The sequence below is a fragment of the Schistocerca gregaria genome, chromosome 6 (genome assembly GCF_023897955.1).
Source record: "Schistocerca gregaria isolate iqSchGreg1 chromosome 6, iqSchGreg1.2, whole genome shotgun sequence".
Lineage (NCBI taxonomy): Eukaryota > Metazoa > Arthropoda > Insecta > Orthoptera > Acrididae > Schistocerca > Schistocerca gregaria.
In genome coordinates this window covers 56,240,792-56,254,184 of record NC_064925.1, presented here as the reverse complement: position 1 = coordinate 56,254,184, position 13,393 = coordinate 56,240,792, and positions in this window count along the sequence as shown.

Here is a 13,393-nt window from a genome sequence, read left to right as displayed (position 1 = left end):
TACTCGTGGCAGACAAACTTACCGAGTCCCGTAAGAGTTCGGGAAATACGTGTGCATCCGCACAGAAGAAGAACGTCAATGGCCGGTTAGCCTCAACTATATGAAGATTGTTCCTTCGGACATGTCCGAAAGAACAAAAGAACATGTACCATCTCTACACAGATAGTCAGCGAGGTGGCGGTGACGCCGCCACTGGCAGAGAGAGACAGCGAGCGGGCGGTGCAGTGAGGGGCGTGTCGTGTTGTGCGCTGCGGGTGTGCGGGGGCGGCGTGGCCGCTGAGTGCGAGCCCCACGAGGGTACTGTACTCCAGCCCGAGTGGCCAGTCTGCAGTGGTGTTCACAAGCGGCGCGGACCGTTTGTTACTTTGGTTGGCTCGGTGGCTAAAAGCTGTTTGAAGCATTAGTGTGTCCCACAGGCTGGGTACAGTAGAAGTACAGTTATGCTATCAAACACTATTCTGTGACCGGGCTACACTATTGACGGTATGTGTTATGAAACAGCTGGTTTGTCTAAATGATTCGATATTAGTAATTTGCTCACACTGTACTGTTCAAGTTTCTTTCGCCCTTTAATATATGTCTTACCTTCATTTAGCTGAATTTAGTGCGGTGTGCATATTTAAAAAATGGTTCAAATGGCTCTGAGCACTATGGGACTCAACTGCTGTGGTCATTAGTCCCCTAGAACTTAGAACTACTTAAACCTAACTAACCTAAGGACATCACACACATCCATGCCCGAGGCAGGATTCGAACCTGCGACCGTAGCAGTCGCACGGTTCCGGACTGCGCACCTAGAACCGCGAGACCACTGCGGCCGGCGCATATTTAAAGAACTACCGTGTGCTGTTACTATTGTTTTACCGTAATGTACATATTTTGCGCTTTAAATGGAGTTTCTTTCCCTCAACTGTTACGTAAAGATTACCTGGGTGGATGATCACTGAACTGTCTGCAGTTCTACTGCGATTAAGTGGGCTCAGCCTGTTGCTTCTCGTAGAAAGAGCAGGTGTTTGTGAACTAGCTGTTCACTTACTGAGTACGTGTGGAATACGAGTAACTGGCGCAAACAGTTTGCACTGCTGTTGAGCCGGAATTGTTTCATAAAGTCATGCGCCCTTGTTTACATTGGTCAAATACTTACTTCTTACTGGAAGTGCCTGGAATTCATGCAAACTGTTGATTTGTCCAATGAGTATGAGACAGGGCGGTCACCCATTGGCGTAATTCACAGACGGCTAAATTAAAATGGTAAAATGAAATGCGTTTGTGGCGTTTAACGCCAAGGGATAACTCTAATACTTGTAACTGCTTTTCATTGGAAATTTTCTTTGTGTACGTGGGGTTACGTATGTTTGTTGCCATTATAAAACATCTTAATTAAGCGCTGTGACTTTTTGTCTATGCCTTGTGCTAACAGGTTTATATTACAGGCATCATAAGTCATCCTAACCACAAGGACCAAGGCGTGGACTGTTGTAAAGAGGAAGGCCAGAGAGTGCGCTGAAGGCTCTACCACATGTAAAACAAAACTAATACCAATATCTTGGCGCACAACCTTCATCAGTTCCCCCCCCCCCCCCCCCCCCATCGTCCCCTCCACACACACACACACACACACACACAAGTTAAGTACTTTTTTTTTATCCCTTGGTTGTCATTGGATTTGCAGGAACTGTGTCTGTAGTTTAATTGATTGCATTCAGTAATTTCTCGAATCAGCCATGATATTATGAGCTGTAATCATTTTTAAGAAAAAACGTTCATACTTGAAGTTTCTAGGAATTCTTTGTACGTATTATTTTACAGTCATCAGTCAGAGGTATAAAGATGATGATGTTCATTAATGCTGGTTATCAAAGTTTGTTTAACGTTCTCTCGTCTGACCATCTGTTTTTAAGAGACTAACAATAATTCTAAGGTATTTTCCTAAAGTGGCTTGGCAGCTTACCATTCCCCTCTCGCGCCATCTTCCTCGATATGTATATTGTTTGTGTTCTTTAGGACACATTAACAGTATGATCTGAAAATTTATATTTCCCGCATGACAAGTAATTCATTTCATGTTTCCTTGGAAGTTTTTTGAGTCAGTATCACTCGTGTTTTGATTCATCTAGCCACTACCAGGTAACTATGACACTGTATAAAACCTCACGTAAGTGTAGTATTTTCTTCTTATATTTCTCATCTCCTATGACGTACTACAACAAAACATTGGTAAACTGATTAGTATTTTACATAAAATACCATAAAATATTTCGTTATTTGCATTTATATAACACACATTTTTCCGCATAAAATAGTGCGGAACTCAACCACGTAACGTACCGGAATGTTTCCCGGTCATCACATCATGCAACACAACCTCCACTTTCATCTAAATGATGAGGATATGACTCCTTCGTGTGCTCACGGAGATCAATATTAATATGGCATTTTGCGTGGTCGTGTGGAAACAGCATCCTATAGTGGACAAAACAGTTGCATCTGCAACAATTGTAGCAACACATCGGGATAACTTACAACACTCAAACGAGGAGGGGCGGGGCTGTGGATCCCTTTAGTTGATCTTGTACAGTTCAGGCCCACAAAATTTTCAGCACTGTAGTAATATCCCGGGTGAAGTGAACTCTGCCTTTCAATTATTTTCAACCCATTCCATGGACGTATCAAGACAGATATTTATATTTGGGGAGAGGAAGGGGGGGGCAGGAAATTCTGTTCCACCATTACCCTGTACACTGTATTCTACCATCACTTCGAACTGCGTTGCTCGAACAATTCTGTGTCAAAAAAATACCCGCACCCAAAGGACACAAACAGTGGGTAGTGTTATTCGTGATTGATAGGGTACGACGGCAGTGAACAGCATCAGATATTACATGACCGCTGTGAAGGACACAGAAATGCTGCGTACGCGTATGAGACAGCGTTATCAGCACCTAACATAGTTTAAAACCGGTGTCAACGTGGGTCTCCACTAGACCGGCTCCATATTTATGGAGCAATCAGGTGTGACAGTGAACTAATGTTTGACTGCCAGGGAACATGAGGGCACGCATATTCTTCTTCATTGTACCGGTCGACAACGTGTGATCACCATAACGGAAGATGGCCGTACTGTGCACTAAGCACTTCGCAGTCCCTTCATACCTGCCACCCGGGAACAAGCCATGGTGTTGCTGCGACATTCTGTGTCAACCGCACCGCTGGTCGGAGACTGGTAGAAGTCGGCCGAGAGTATTATTGTCCCATTCGTAAGGTGCTGCTGACAGCGCAACACAAACAGCTACGTGGTACACAGATCGGGTAGCGTGCACTACTGATGGATGGTGTCAAACTGAGTTCATCGATGAATCGTGGTTCTGTACTTGCACTGCCCCAGATGACCACGGTCGGCTAGTGTGGTGCCGACCTGGGAAGACTCATCATTCTTCCAATGTTTTCAGGAGGCACGGCGGCGTTACTCGTGGTGTCTTGGTGTGGCAAGCCACCATTGGTTACTTCTAATGGCATCCGATTGGGATAGACAGAACTTTGATGGGACAGCGGCACATCACGGACGCCCTAGGTCCTCATATATTTCTTCTCATGTGATACTCTTATGATATAATTTTCCAACAGGACAATGCTCATCCCCGCGTTGTACATGTCTCTATGAACTGTCCGCGTTATTTTGTCAGCCAGCAGCCAGTGGGAGCAGTTCACAAGTCAGTGCCAGTACCCTGTATATCAAGGACCAGTAACAACAGTTATGGACCAGCTTGTTGCACGAGTTGAGACAGTGGCCTTAAGACATCCTTCCCAACCGAATCAATGCATGCATCCAGGCCGGAGGACATGCTACTCATAGAGATAAGTGGGCTCATACTGTAAAGTTCGTTGTAAATTTGCGTCCATTTTGCCTGCGCTGAAAAGACATCACACACCTCCTCAACACGGAAATTTCATTCCGTTTCCACAATCCTTTTTTTTTCAGGTAGGGTGTTTGATGCACCTTAAGACAAGCAACCCAACTTGCTTTATTCGCATCTGGGGCGGGTGATAAAGTTAGGTTTCCTGTCTTAAAGTGCACTTAATATTTCTCGGGCAGTTTTTTTCCTGTCCATCGTCTAGTTAAAATGTCTATCGCGGTACGTCCCTCTCTTTGTATTCCTTGGACTTTTCGATGCTAGCTGCTGCTGCAACATACATTAGTTGTGTGCCCGCAAATTTCCTGGAACATGTAATGCTCCATTTCAAACAAGCAAGAAAGGAAGTAAACTCCATCGTTGACACAATACAAACGATTGTGTAAGGTTACAGTTGTTTTCTACGCTTGATTTCTCTACACGAGACCTCTTACAGCGATAAGCAGTCATACCAGTCTAGTGGTCTTTTTATCTTCAAAATATTGAGTTTAGAATGACTCGCGCGTGTGCAATTTTCAGCCTAATAGTTTGAGGCAATATGTTACATCTAAGACGTTAAGTCTTAAAACAATTATAATGCTAGTTTAACTAGTTATCTGATTAATTGATCTATTTACTTGTAATCACAAACATGATGAAAAGAAAACAATGATGTATCAACGTAAAGCAATAAAGAGCTGGTTACCTGTAACTCCGCTAAGATTTAGATATCGATTTTCAATAAAGTCTAACTGGGGAAAGTACAGTTCACCGGCCATTTGTGTCACTAGGAAGTCATTTAACTCATGTGTGTGAAAAATCTTTTTAAATGGGCAACAGAACATGGAATCAATGTTGATTAAAGTTTTTGAACTACAAAGACACATGGACAGAGACCAATGCACGTGTGGAAAAATTTTCCACAAAGAGCGACTAAAACCCGACCTCTTTCAACCAATACAACTCCAATATTTCTAGTGAGCGGTGGAGGAAGTTTGGTCACACCATGGACTGGGCTATAGCGAGGAACCGCACGTCCCTGTAAACCACCGATTCTGTTCTCACCGATGAACTAACCATCGTCGGAGATGACGCGGAGCTGCATCCAGAATAGAGTTGTCAGATTTTCTTCTTTGTTATGTGCTTATAAAGCAGACTCCTGCACTGCACCACACTCCTTAAACACCTTGGTTCGAAGTTTTACAGGAAACTTTAAGCAGCCTTTATGGGCTCTAAAATGCATTCATTAAGAGCCAGGAGCACTTTTTTCAGTAGGAGAGATGTGGTCCACAGTAGAAAATATGAATAAATGCTGATAGCTTAGTAAGTAGCACTAAGGACCAAGCTTACTGGACTTTTTCGCATCGAATGATCGTTCCTGTCATATCAATGAATACTGGCTACTCCCGTTGGACACAGTGTGCATACTTATACGAGGGTAGTTAAGCAAGTAATGCAACATTTTTTTCTGAGAGCAGGTTGGTTTTATTCAGGACTCCAATACACCAAATTATTCCCCACTATTTTTTCTACAAAACGATATCTTTCAAAATAATTTCCGTACAATGCGACGGCCTTACGCTGCTTTTCTGGGAGATCCTGTATGGCCGCATGGTACCACGTCGATACTTGGCGGCAGCTGGTCGGACGCGTCGCAGCCAACGCCTGGCGTCCGTTTCCGCGCGACGCAGCGCAGTTAGGCGGGTGGCCGTCCTGCAAGGCTGCGGTTCGGTTGCCTCAGTTCCAAAAAATGTTTGCAACACCTCCGCCCAGTTGCCTGCAAACAATAGGAAACAATATCCAACATCTGTGAAGCATATTTTGTAATAACACGATGGCATATCAAAATGTGATGTAGTGTTCATTAGGAAGACTGATCAGATGCTATTCAGCACGCCAGTCTGCCATTCGCATCTCTCTCCACGGCCACCTACATCCATTTGAACATAATTAATTCAAGCCTTTGTCTTCCTGTACAGTCCTCCCACCCCCCGCAGCCACACTTCACACGTACACTCACTCACATACACACACACACACACTTCCCTCTATTTCGATCTCGGTATACGTCGGTGGATCGGCGTGCCTCTTGCAGCACATCTCAATGGCTTCTACTCTGCTCTTCCGTATATTGTTTATCGTCTGCTTTTCACTTCCATACAAGGGCACATTATTTCAGAAAAGACTTTCTAACAGCAAAATTTATAATAGATTTTAACAAATTTCGGTCATAGTTGTATTCATGATCAGGTTTCTCTGCCCTTGCACTGACACTGTTTGCAGATATAATTACTCGATATGTCCGCCTGTTGCGCAGAACACTATATATATATATATATATATATATATATATATATATATATATATATATATATATATATATATATATCAACGCTTTTTTGCCGGCCTCAGTGGGTTTCTTTGACTTAAATCTGTAGCACTGTAGCATGTTTTAAGTGAAATTTGATCTACGAAAATTGAGCCTAACACAGCATTTGTTTATTGTTGTGATCACATTAATTCTACATCATACTATTATGTAGGACCCTTTGTACATTATCGTGCGCTGGGAGATTGTCATCTGCAACTAAATGCTATTAATATGAATTTGGTCAACGAGTTAACTCATCATTTTATATCTAAATGTAATTTCGTTGTTCTAAGACATTTCCCGTACTTTATTTGCGAATACTCGCATTTACTTCTCAAAAGTCTTTTTTCATACGCATTGTCTTGAGTTGTGAAACACACACAAACACTATGCATATAATGCAGAACTTCGTTTCTTAATAACACCGATGAAATTTTGTCAAAACACGCTGAAAATAATGTTGTTCTGTGTCCATTCTCATTTGGCATTCACTTTTCTCAAATGAGTTTGCCCATAAATTTGAATTTTGGTTACCTTCTCCTTTCTCTCTCTCTCTCTCTCTCTCTCTCTCTCTCTCTCTCTCTCTCACCTTGTGTGTGTGTGTGTGTGTGTGTGTGTGTGTGTGTGTGTGTGTGTGTGTGTGTGTGTGTGTTTTGTGCCCGTGTGTATGTGTGCATCGTTGTGCTCGTGTGTATGTGTGCATCGGGACACGGGTAATATCCACAGATAAATTTAACATATCAGATATATATGAACTTATATGCAACAGTTGTCAGTCAATATACATGGGGTAAACATACAGTAATTACAACAACCGAGTTAGAAAACTGCTGCGGAAGCAAAGGGAACTTCACAGCAAACATAAACATAGCCAAAGCCTTGCAGAAAAACAAAAATTACGCGAAGCGAAATGTAGTGGGAGGAGGGCTATGCGAGAGGCTTTCAATGAATTCGAAAGTAAAGTTCTATGTACTGACTTGGCAGAAAATCCTAAGTCCTATGTCAAAGCGGTAGGTGGATCAAAACAAAATGTCCAGACACTCTGTGACCGAAATGGTACTGAAACAGAGGATGACAAAGGCCGAAATACTAAATGTCTTCTTCCAAAGCTGTTTCACAGAGGAACACTGCACTGTGCTTCCTTCTCTAGATTGTCGCACAGTTGACAAAATGGTAGATATCGAAATACACGACAGAGGGATAGAGAAACAATTAAAACCGCTCAAAAGAGGAAAGGCCGCTGGTCCTGATGGGATACCAGTTCGATTTTACACAGAGTACGCGAAGGAACTTGCCCCCCTTCTTGCAGCGGTGTACCGTAGGTCTCTAGAAGAGCGAAGCGTTCCAAAGGATTGGAAAAGGGCACAGGTCATCCCCGTTTTCAAGAAGAGACGTCGAACAGATGTGCAGAACTATAGACCTATATCTCTAACGTCGATCAGTTCTAGAATTTTGAAACACGTATTATGTTCGAGTATAATGTCTTTTCTGGAGACTAGAAATCTACTCTGTAGGAATCAGCATGGATTTCGAAAAAGACGGTCGTGTGAAACCCAGCTCGCGCTATTCGTCCACGAGACTCAGAGGGCCTTAGACACGAGTTCACACGTAGATGCCGTGTTTCTTGACTTCCGCAAGGCGTTTGACACAGTTCCCCACAGTCGTTTAATGAACAAAGTAAGAGAATACGGACTATCAGATCAATTGTGTGATTGGATTGAGGAGTTCCTAGATAACAGAACGCAGCATGTCATTCTCAATGGAGAGAAGTCTTCCGAAGTAAGAGTGATTTCAGGTGTGTCGCAGGGGAGTGTCATAGGACCGTTGCTATTCACAATATACATAAATGACCTGGTGGATGACATAGGAAGTTCACTGAGGCTTTTTGCAGATGATGCTGTGGTGTATCGAGAGGTTGCAACAATGGAAAATTGTACTGAAATGCAGGAGGATCTGCAGCGAATTGACGCATGGTGCACGGAATGGCAATTGAATCTCAATGTAGACAAGTGTAATGTGATGCGAATACATAGAAAGATAGGTCCCTTATCATTTAGCTACAAAATAGCAGGTCAGCAACTGGAAGCAGTTAATTCCATAAATTATCTGGGAGTACGCATTAGGAGTGATTTAAAATGGAATGATCATATAAAGTTGATCGTCGGTAAATCAGATGCCAGACTGAGATTCATTGGAAGAATCCTAAGGAAATGCAATCAGACAACAAAGGAAGTAGGTTACTGTACGCTTGTTCGCCCACTGCTTGAATACTGCTCAGCAGTGTGGGATCCGCCCCAGACAGGTTTGGTAGAAGAGATAGAGAAGATCCAACGGAGAGCAGCGCGCTTCGTTAGAGGATGATTTAGTAATCGCGAAAGCGTTACGGAGATGATAGATAAACTCCAGTGGAAGACTCTGCAGGAGAGACGCTCAGTAGCTCGGTACGGGCTTTTGTTTAAGTTTCGAGAACATACCTTCACCGAAGAGTCAAGCAGTATATTGCTCCCTCCTACGTATATCTCGTGAAGAGACCATGAGGATAAAATCAGAGAGATTAGAGCCCACACAGAAGCATACCGACAATCCTTCTTTCCACGTACAATACGAGACTGGAATAGAAGGGAGAATCGATAGAGGTACTCAGGGTACCCTCCGCCACACACCGTCAGGTGGCTTGCGGAGTATGGATGTAGATGTATAATAGAAGATATTCAGAATATCCCAGATCTATAAAAAGTAAAAATTGCTATAGCACATTTGCTGAGCACCTAACAGCCCGCAACTATCACCTAACAAACATAGAAATATATTAAGAAATACTAAAATCCAGCATCAGCCTGTGCCATAAACATTGCAGTAGAAGAAAACTTCCACATACAGCTGGCATTAACGGAAGAAAATCAGATTATAAATGACTACACAACACTGACGAAAAGTACTGTATTTCACACATTAAAGGAATTTTGCAGAGGAGTCGGCATAAGCAGTTATGAAACTACACCCGCACACACACACACACACACACACACACACACACACCGTACACGACCGCATACACACGAGAGAGAGAAAGAGGGACATAGAAGGGGGAGGGGGGAGAGGGTAAACAAAATTCTGAGCAAGTGAATGCCAGCTCATACTGGAAACACAACAACATCGTTTACTCTGCATTTTGGCGAAATTTTGCTATTAACAAACAGAGTTCCACAAAATATTCGTATTGTTCTGTGTGTTTCGCAACTACTGAAGAGACTGCATATCTTAGCACAGCAAAATTATGTTTAGAGATAACGTGATGAATGAACTCGCTGACTAAACTGAGATTAGCATAATTTAGTTGCAAATGACCAGGTACCAGTACATGATAATGTGTAGTGGGTCCTGCATATCCGTGTAATGTAAAATAATTGTTAAAGTAATGACAACAACTAATAAATACTGTTGTTAGGCTTCATTTCCGAAGATTAATTATCACTTATGAAATGTTCAAATTTTACAATTTAAATAAAAGGAACCTACTGATTATGGTACAAAGGTGTTGAAACATGTTTGAGTCTAAGGAGGAAACGGTGTTTTGCGTAACAGCCGAACCCTGAATCCAGTAATGATAGTTATTTTGTTTTCTGGATAACAAGCCTCGTCTATTGCTTTTAGTGCCTCGTCCCTGATCTAAATCCCTCAGCATGACCAGTTTTAACTTGAATGAACTCCTTTACCTTTGCTTTACATTACTTATTATTCCTTTTCCGAGACGGTATCCATTTCTGCCGTGAAGGTGTAATACAGAGATGTATTCATTCGTTCCTACTTTTCAGTCTGTGTGTCAAAGAAGCAATGATGGAAATAACAGAAAGGTTCAAGAGTGGGATTAAAATTCAGGGTGGAAGTATGAGATTGCTGTCCTCGGTGAGAGTGAAGAAGAGTTGAATGGAATGAACGGTAATGAAGAATAGCTGAAATAACATTGGTGATAAACTTAGCACCAGTACCGATGTACAAACGCGCCACCGTCAAGGACGACATTAGTGTGGAGCCACAACACAAGTACTGACGTAATATTCCCACTAAACCGGTGTGTTCTAGTGTGTGTCTTCAGTCACTGAAACCCACACCGTCAGAGATCTTTCATCTCGTCCTTCAGGTTAGTGTATTCCATTGGAAAGCATTTCTGGCCTTTCCTTCACCTTATTGTATCAGGTACCATTTCGTGCAGTTTGTTACCCTGTATACACTGAACAACATGGACAGCAGGCTACAGTCTGGTGTCTGAAGAAGCTGTGAACAACCTTCCTCTCCATGGATTCTATCCTTCCAGAAGTTCCAAGAGTGTATTATAGTCAGTATTGTCAACAGGTTTTTTTCAAATCTACAAATGCTATAAAAGTTGATTTGTATGTTTTCAATCTATTTTCTAAGATATCCCTACGATCAGCATTCCTACTCGTTTTTCAGCCTTTCTCGATTATACAAACTCGTATTCATCGAGTTCTGTTTCTAGCAACTATTCCAGTCTTATGCCGTAACTCGTGCTAGTATGCACTTAGTGAACTGCATAATTAACTTTTCCCCAATTGTGAAACATCTGCTCGTACACTGTTATGCTTTACAATAATTCCAAGCCCTGGTCTATACCATGGTTACCTGTAACAAGTATAACAAATTACAACTTTCAGGTTACTTTCCGAGTCTCCTTTGATGAGGTACGAAAACAAGTGCTCGCTTTTTTGCTCCACGGTGGAACTGTACTCCCTGGAGAACAAAGTGTCCCTCTTGAAAATAACTGCGAGGCGAGTAACAAGTGCAGTGGGTAAAGCTTATTTGCCCAACTATCTGCTGCGTCAAGTCGCTTGACGTGCTTCACAATTGTTTCTCCCTTTCGTTCAGGTGAAGTTCAGTGCTGTTATTTCACTGAAGTTTATTTGTATCAAGTGACTGCATTTTTCTTGTGTTTGATGAAGACCAAACATCGTGAACAAACATCAGTTGCTAATTTATGTCTGGACTTCACAATTTCAGAAAGTAGTAAGATGAACCCTGTGTGAACGGTTAATTAATATGTCCCCCCGGTCGCGTATAATAGATGTAAATAACGTTGTCGCGTCTCACATCGCCGTGGGCGCACGCTACCACCGTACTTGCATTGCCCGACATGCGAAGACTGTTCACCGAACGCACCCCAGTTTGCACAAGGCACGCCTTGCGTTTAAACTGCAAAGTTGCAGCGATAGTAATGTACTTTATATAAGTTAATTTGCATCCTGTTCTTGTTACTGAGCCACGTCACTGTTCCGTTGCTAAGAATCCCTCAGCTATTTCTATCATGAGTAGTGAGTATTGCTTATTTATCGAGCTTATTAATGACAGTCTAATGTTGCATACGTGAGACACTTACCTGTTTCTCTAAAAAACTTACATAAAAGCTTTTGTATTAGACTTGGGATAATCAAAGTGTTTGTACAACTAGATTAGGTCCCCAGAGGTAGCTCGATGGATTACAAAGTTTCTAAATGTGTAAGTTTGATTAAACGTTTAGGCCTGATCAATTTCTTTAATGTCTCATTCTGTCTTTGAAACTGTACTTTCCTTTGTGTGCAGTGTTCTTGTGCCCATGATGCTTTATTGTATTAAAATTATCAATAGGCTTGTGACTGTTTTTAGAGACTTGGAAATTTCCCATTATTGGTATTAGTCACTTTATTACGTAAGAAGAACTGTTGTTAGGAAGCAAAATTTCGTTCATGACGTGGAACAACAGAGCTAAATATTTCCAGTAAAATTCTTTCGCTTTGCTTACCTAAGTTTATTTTCACTGAATGCAAATTACTTTAAGAACCACGGTGCTTAGTCATGTCAATCATTACATCAGTTTTAGTTAGTTGTAAACGCGACGCACGTTTATGGTTTAGATGAGCAGATGTTGCATATTAACAGTTGTGCTGTACTATTGGAGAAACGATCACATTATTTGGTTCCTTCTGAGTTGCCTGTGATAACACTTTCGTGTGAGTTGTTCATTCTGACAGCTTTTTATACAGTTTCCGCTCTGATTATGTTAAATATTTTGGAAACTATATTGTTTTTGATCCGTTAGACAAGCAAACAGTCGTTCCGTAGCATTAGCCGCTTAGAGTGATGGAGTCACTGGTTATGTAATCGTTGTGCTAACAGTTTGGTATCTACATCAGCTTAGCCACATATCACTTTTTCCAGGCACTTGGATAATGAATTATTCATCCTATTACGAAGACACTCACACGTCGAACGCAAGCGGTTGTCATAGTTCAACGAGATGAAGTTTTTGGCAGTGGATGAGCTGCTGTTGTAGAGCAATGTTTGTAACCTCTAAACCCTTAGGCGTGAGATCTCGCTCTCAGGCAGGTCTAAGTCATTCCTGCTACACAGCGTGGACGTTATGGTCACCCGTACAGCAGCGTACTGCTTCACTTTCGACACAAAGACAGCGGCAACTCCCCTAAATCAAGCTGCTCTGCTGTGAAGTGCAAAACAGTCAAAGAAGGAAGGAGAAACACCAAGGTCTAGAAACATGAAAAAATGAAAGAACTTATGAAGAAACAAAAGAAAGTAAGGGGGGGGGGGAGAAGGTTACAGGAATACACAGAAGAGCTGCAGAAAGAATGAAAATGAAAGACAATACCATCGTACGGGAAGACAAAATAAATGAAGACGAGAGGGCACATCGAGAAGAATTTGACAGAACGCTGAAAAGGCCTAAGTCTCAACGGGCCATCTCGAGTAGAAGACAACGCCTCAGTTTTGGTAAACATTTTTCGAATACAGTGATCAATAGATTATTATATTTTAACTAAAGTTCCTTCTTGATCACAAGACTTATGTCTCAATAACATAGTTGACCGGTTTCGGTTATATTTATATAACCATCTTCAGACCCATGGCTTCCTTGGAGGATGGTAGGCGGAGCTCTCCGCAGTTGACTTCGCAGCAGCTGAGGAGAGCTCCGCCTACCATCCTCCAAGGAAGCCATGGGTCTGAAGATGGTTATATAAATATAACCGAAACCGGTCACCTTTGTTATTGAGACATTAGTTTTGTGATCAAGAGGGAACTTAAGTTAAAATATAACAACGCCTCAGACTTACTGAGATCCTTGGAA